The 6,456-nt window shown below is 42.8% G+C and overlaps 1 protein-coding gene and 1 long non-coding RNA gene across 5 annotated transcripts in view; one reads left to right on the top strand and one right to left on the bottom strand.

The window, feature by feature from the left end:
* The window catches only part of LOC122549750, a 120,871-nt gene extending 117,999 nt beyond the window's left edge, over positions 1-2,872 (top strand). The window contains exon 5 of the long non-coding RNA XR_006311653.1: positions 2,348-2,872. This is a non-coding gene — a long non-coding RNA (uncharacterized LOC122549750). The remainder of the gene's footprint in view (positions 1-2,347) is intronic.
* Positions 1-6,456, bottom strand: part of cdk6 (cyclin-dependent kinase 6) — a 233,619-nt gene that overhangs the window by 103,448 nt on the left and 123,715 nt on the right. The gene's annotated exons all lie outside the window — the stretch shown is intronic.

The following is a 6,456-nucleotide window of genomic DNA, read 5'->3' as shown; positions in this document are numbered from 1 at the left end:
TATCTTCGCTTTAAAAGGTATTTAACAAAGAAGTATCCATAATCCTCTGTGGTAGAAAATTTCAAGGATTCACAACTTTGAGTGAAGTAACTTCTCCTTATCCCAGTCCTAAATAATCCTTCTAATTGACCACCTTCATGCTTACCATCCATTTAAGACAGTGGGTGGACCAGGGAAGTGGGAGGCCTAGTAGATGGGGGCAATTATGTCAGACAAATTCTCGGATAGATGAAAGCACCGCTGGAGTGAGCGAGGGAAATACAATTTTCCTAAAGGCTTCTGTTGAAAATAAATGTATTGTGAAGACTTGCACTCCCGCCAACTCCCAACCAAAAGGAAGTATTTTTGGTTGCTCATGGACCCTTGTGTATTGTTGCTTATGACGACAATTAATTCAGCCATCAAATTATATACTGACCTTATTGATGAGGAGCTGCCTTCAAAATGTTTCCAAGCACCTGATACAAAATGGGGGCTGAGCAATGCTGAGAAGTTATACAGCTGCAGAAAATAACCCTTTATTATACAATTTGTTGGCTTCATTACCTGCCTGCCTCAATGGAGTGGGATATAAATTCCCATGACAGCCAGACACTGAAAATCACAGGAACACCAACATCAGGAAGCTGTCCTGATCTGGGCTCAAAACCTGCCACCAGTACAACAGAAAAATTAAGGCCAAGTACCAGATAATCTGTTTGCCAGTTCTCAGCTAATCAGAGAAGTTACAGTGAAAGGACTGAGTAAGTGTAATATTGAGTAGATGAGTTTGACAGAAGCGAAATAAAGACAGGGGTGGGGGCAGGGATAAAGTGCTCTAAGATTGGGAGAAAGACGTAAAGGGAAAAATACACACAAAATACGCACTTTGCATTTTAAAAATCTCCTAAAAGGCTTAAAACCACTTTGTTTAAAAGGTATTTTTAGTGCCAGAGAGGTTGTTGTAGTTATTAATATCACATTACTAAATGGATGCAATTCTGTGGCAAGTCTCGTTTACTGCGACTTTGCAAACACAGCACCTTCAGTGCTTTTTTTCTAGCGATGAGGCGGCCCAGCAACACCACAATTATGTTGTTAATAGTGGTATCCTGCACATCAACTTGTTTATTGCAACATTTAACTATTTTCACCTGAAGGCTAAAAATAAATACATGTGTGGGGGCCCATGTGATGTAGTGGTAGTGTCCCTACCTCTAGACCAGAAGACCCATACTCAAGTCCCTTGAGTATCCTTGAACAGATTGCTGAGTGGCATTTAGATATTTTAAATCAATGTTAGCTGTGTCCATACTGTGACTGTGTCTTATGGTCAAAACTGATATATTATGTAAAAAAGCCCCAAAAGAACAGCAGATGCTAGAAATCAGAATCAAAAACAAACGGCTGGAAAAACTCAGCAGGTCTGGAAACATCTGTGGACAGAAATCAGAGTTAATGTTTCGGGTTCAGTGATCCTTCTTTAGAATTGTCTGTTGGTAGACCAAAATGTTAATGCTGATGTCTCTCCACAGATGCTGCCAGACCTGCTGAGTTTTCCAACCATTACTATTTTTGTTTCTGATACAACATACTTTGTAGGAGAAAGCAAAGACTGCAGATGCTGGAGATCAGAATCGAGAGTGTGGAGCTGGAAAAGCACAGCAGGTCAGCCAGCATCTGAGAAGCAGGAGAATCGACGTTTCAGGCTTAAGCCCTTCATCAGGAATAACATTTTGTGCCAATATAATAATTCAATTGCATTTCTTCAGCACAAAGCATGAGACATAACTAATACTGTTGCACCCTTGACAAAACTAACGATGGATAAACTGAGACACTTTAAAATGAAATCATGGGATTTGTCCAGACATTATAACATCCTCTATAATTGTGGAAAGCACTATCAGAAAAAAAAAACGAAATTTGTGACAAGCTATTATGTTTTATGGTTTTTTGAATATTAAAGTAGCCACTTAAAAAAAGAAAAATGGAATCAGCTCCTCAAATTAGAATGATCAAATAAGGATATAAAATTAAAAGTGCAGTAAAGAAGTACCTAAATGACATTTATTTAACAGATGTTGTATAGCAATTAATTTATTGCATGTATAGTAAAAGTGAAAAAGCATACAGTTGTGAGTTTACTGTTAACTATTTGACTTGACCATTCCTTTTAAAATCAGTACAATGCCTACTCATATCTAAGTAGACAAAAGCACACGCAGAACACCCCAACTTTTAAATAAACTGAAAAGCACCACCATCTTCCTGTCAGTGATAAAGGTCTGACTCAAATCAACTATTTCAGTTGCAAAACGATGACAATAGTTCTTGCTGCAGCTGCTATGTTACTCTCACTTTACAGATGCACCATTTGATCACATCCCACATGAATACCATGGAAGGGCTCTCGGCTTTCCCAAAAGACAAGCTCTTTCACACAGCTGAAATTGTCGTGCTTGCCAGCAGGAATTCTTCAGCATTCAGAATTTTGCAGAAATCATTTTCCGCCAAGAAGCTTTTGCTTTGATAATCCTTGCAACATCTAGTGGACGAGATCGGATTTTTCAGCAGAAGGCTCTCTGGCAAAGCTCATTGTCTCAATGAACAGCCCCTTTGTCAGCAGAGAATGTGGGTGCAGTAACATGTGAATAAGGAAAGTAAGAAGATTCTTTCAACAGATCTAGTGATAGGGACCTTTTTTCTCAGACTGGGTGCTTAGTATCTGCCTTTAGCATCAAGTACATAATGAAGTGTGTCTTCAAGTTGCTTTTGCTTTTGACTAGCCAGCTAAATTTGCTATTGGTTGCCAATCATTAGTTTAACAATTTTAAAAATACATTTGCAATACTCAAGTAATAACTTGTGAAAAAGAGGTGTGTTTTTTGTGACTATTTGCAAGGATGTAGCAAACTTAATTCACAATTTTAATATTAATTGTACTATCACTAAACATACAAAGTCAAAATGAAACAATGCTGTTAATAATTGTCACTAAAATGTCCTCAATGTATTCTTGGCTCGAACCAACTTTGACCTGTTGAAATGATATGAAGTGGAGTCTGTACTTTCAGGCTCTAATTCTTTCAACAGACACAAATGAGAGTTTTTCAGCTTTTATTGACTTTTTTTTGTTTTTTTTCATGCAAGATTGGCATTGCTGGCAAGATGAAAATTTACTGCCTATCTCTTACTAACCTTAACTGATTGGCTTGCGAGACCCACTTTGGAAGGTAGTTGAGAGTCAATTGCATCGACATGTGCCAGGAGTCACATATAAGCCAGACCGGATAAGCTTGGCAGAGTCAAAAGGACACAAGTGAACTAATTTTTTTAAAAGGACAAGCTGTAAGTTGCATTGTCACTTAAAATACCAGCTTTTCATTCCAGACTTAATAAACCAAATTTAAATTTCCCAGCTTCTCTGATGAAATATAAATATATATTTTTGGATTATTAGTGTTGGATTTTACTTTATCAGTCCAACAACAGCATTAATATAGAAACTTCTTTTCATGAAGGAGAATAAACTACAGGAATGGCATATGTTCAAACTCCTTCCTTTTTACATGTACAGGGCAACCTCGATTATCTGAATGACACAAGCAGGGAGCATTTTATTTGGATAATCAAATATTCGGATAACACAGTTTACCCAAGCATTGGGACCTTGAGAACTTATTCGGATAATCGATGTTCAGATAATCGAGGTTGTACTGCAATGCACAAAATAATTAGATATTTTACATTTATTAAAATTAAAGCTATTTTTCGGGCCTCATGAACATCAGCCATTTTGGAATTGGTTCCTTTTGCAATTAAATGGTAAATCAAAGAGGATGCAGTGGTAGTTTGGCGCACTGACCTCTACACCACTGAAGACAGGCACAAACTTGAAGACACCTCCACGTACCGCCCCCTCGACAATGACCTCATCCCCCGTCTCCAAACCATCATTTCCCAGACCATACACAACCTCATCACCTCAGGGGGATCTCCCAACCACAGCTTCCAACCTTGTAGTTCGGAAACCCCGCACCACCAGATTCTTCCTCCTACCCAAGATCCACAAGCCCGACTACCCCAGCCGACCGATCATCTCAGCCTGCTCCTGCCCCACCGAATTCATCTCCATCTACCTCGATACTGTCCTATCCCCCTCTGGTCCAGGAACTCCCCACATACGTTCGGGACACTACCCATGCCCTCCCCCCTCCTCAAAGACTTCAGTTTCCCTGGCACCCAATGCCTCATTTTCACCATGGACATCCAGTCCCTCTACGCCTCCACCATGACCAAGGCCTCCAAGCCCTCAGTTTCTTCCTTTCCCGATGATACACATTCATTTGGCTGAACTGGTCCTCACCCTTAATTTCTTCTTTGAATCCTCCCACTTCCTCCAGACGAAAGGGCATCTGCTTGGCCCCTAGCTATGCTGGTCTCTGTCAGCTATGTAGAACAGTCCATCTTCCGTAGTTACACCGGCACCACTCACCATCTTTTCCTCCGCTACATTGATGACTGCATCAGTGCCACCTCATGCTCCCACGAGGTGGCTGAACAGTTCATCAACTTCACCAACACATTCTACCCCAACCTTAAATTTACCTAGAACCATCTCTGACACCTCCCTCCCCTTCCTGGACCTCTCCATCACCATCAATGATGACCGACTCAACACTTTTTTTTACAACCACCGACTCCCACAGCTACCTGGATTACACCTCCTACCATCCTACCTCCTGCAAAAATGCTATCCTGTATTCCCAATTCCTCCACCTCATCGGCTCCCAAGATCATCAGTTCCACCACAGAACAAAACAGATGGCCTCCTTCTTTAAAGACTGAAATTTCCCCTCCCACTTGTTGATGATGCCCTCCAATGCATCTCATCCATGTCCTGCACCTCTGCCCTTGAACCCCACCCCTCCAACTGCGAGGACAGAACCCCCCTGATCCTCACCTTCCATCCCCCCCCACCTACGCATAAATCGCATCATCCGCTGATATTTCTGCCACATATAAATGGGCCCCACCACCAGGGATGTATTTCCCTTCCCATCCCTTTCCGCTCTCTGCAAAGATTCCGTCCGCGACTACCTGGTCAGGTCCATGCCCTCTAACAATCCAGCCTCCCCCTCCTGGTACCTTCCCCTGCCATCATAGGAATTGCAAAACCTGCACCCACACCTCCCCCCTCACCTCTGTCGAAGGCCCCAAAGGAGGCTTCCACAGCCAAAGATTCACCTGCACTTCCACCAATATCATGTATTGTATCCGTTGTGCCCAAGGCAGTCTCCTCTACACTGGGGAGACTGGACGCCTCCTTACAGAGTACTTTAGGGAACATCTCCAGGACACCCGCACCAATCAACCCCACTGCCCCGTCGAATATGTCAACTCCCCCTCCCACTCTGCTGAGGACATGCAGGTCCTGGGCCTCCTCCATTGCCACTCCCTCACCACCTGACGCCTGGAGGAAGAACGCCTTATCTTCCGCCTCGGGACCCTTCACCCCATGGCATCAATGTGGACTTCACCAGTTTCCTCATTTCCCCTCCCCCCACCTCAGCACCGTCCACATGACATGAGCCACCTGTCCATAAGACCATAAGACATAGGAGTGGAAGGAAGGCCATTCGGCCCATCGAGTCCACTCCGCCATTCAATCATGGCTGATGCGCATTTCAGCTCCACTTACCAGCGTTCTCCCCGTAGCCCTTAATTCCTCTAGACAACAAGAATCTATCAATCTCAGCCTTGAAGACATTTAGCGTCCCGGCTTCCACTGCACTCCGTGGCAATGAATTCCACAGGCCCACCACTCTCTGGCTGAAGAAATGTCTCCGCATTTCTGTTCTGAAATGACCCCCTCTAATTCTAAGGCTGTGTCCACGGGTCCTAGTCTCCTCGTTTAACGGAAACAATTTCCTAGCATCCACCCTTTCCAAGCCATGTATTATTTTGTACATCTCTATTAAGTCACCCCTTAATCTTCTAAACTCCAACGAATACAATCCCAGTATCCTCAGCCGTTCCTCATATGTTAGACCTGTCATTCCAGGGATCATCCGTGTGAATCTCCGCTGGACACGTTCCAGTGCCAGTATGTCCTTCCTGAGGTGTGGGGACCAAAACTGGAAACAGTACTCCAAATGGGGCCTAACCAGAGCTTTATAAAGTCTTAGTAGTACATCTCTGCTTTTATATTCCAACCCTCTTGAGATAAGAGACAACATTGCATTCGCTTTCTTAATCACGGACTCAACCTGCATGTTTACCTTTAGAGAATCCTCGACTAGCACTCCCAGATCCCTTTGTGCTTTGGCTTTATTAATGTTCTCACCATTTAGAAAGTAGTCTATGCTTTTATTATTTTTGCCAAAGTGCAAGACCTCGCACTTGCTCACGTTAAAGTTAAACATCTTGCATGTTTACCCTAGATTTCAGCATCTGCAGTTTTTTTTTGTCTAT

Source organism: Chiloscyllium plagiosum, chromosome 5, assembly GCF_004010195.1.
Source record: "Chiloscyllium plagiosum isolate BGI_BamShark_2017 chromosome 5, ASM401019v2, whole genome shotgun sequence".
NCBI classification, from domain to species: domain Eukaryota; kingdom Metazoa; phylum Chordata; class Chondrichthyes; order Orectolobiformes; family Hemiscylliidae; genus Chiloscyllium; species Chiloscyllium plagiosum.
The sequence above is the reverse complement of the archived record's forward strand: the minus strand, read 5'-3'. Positions and strand labels throughout refer to the sequence as shown.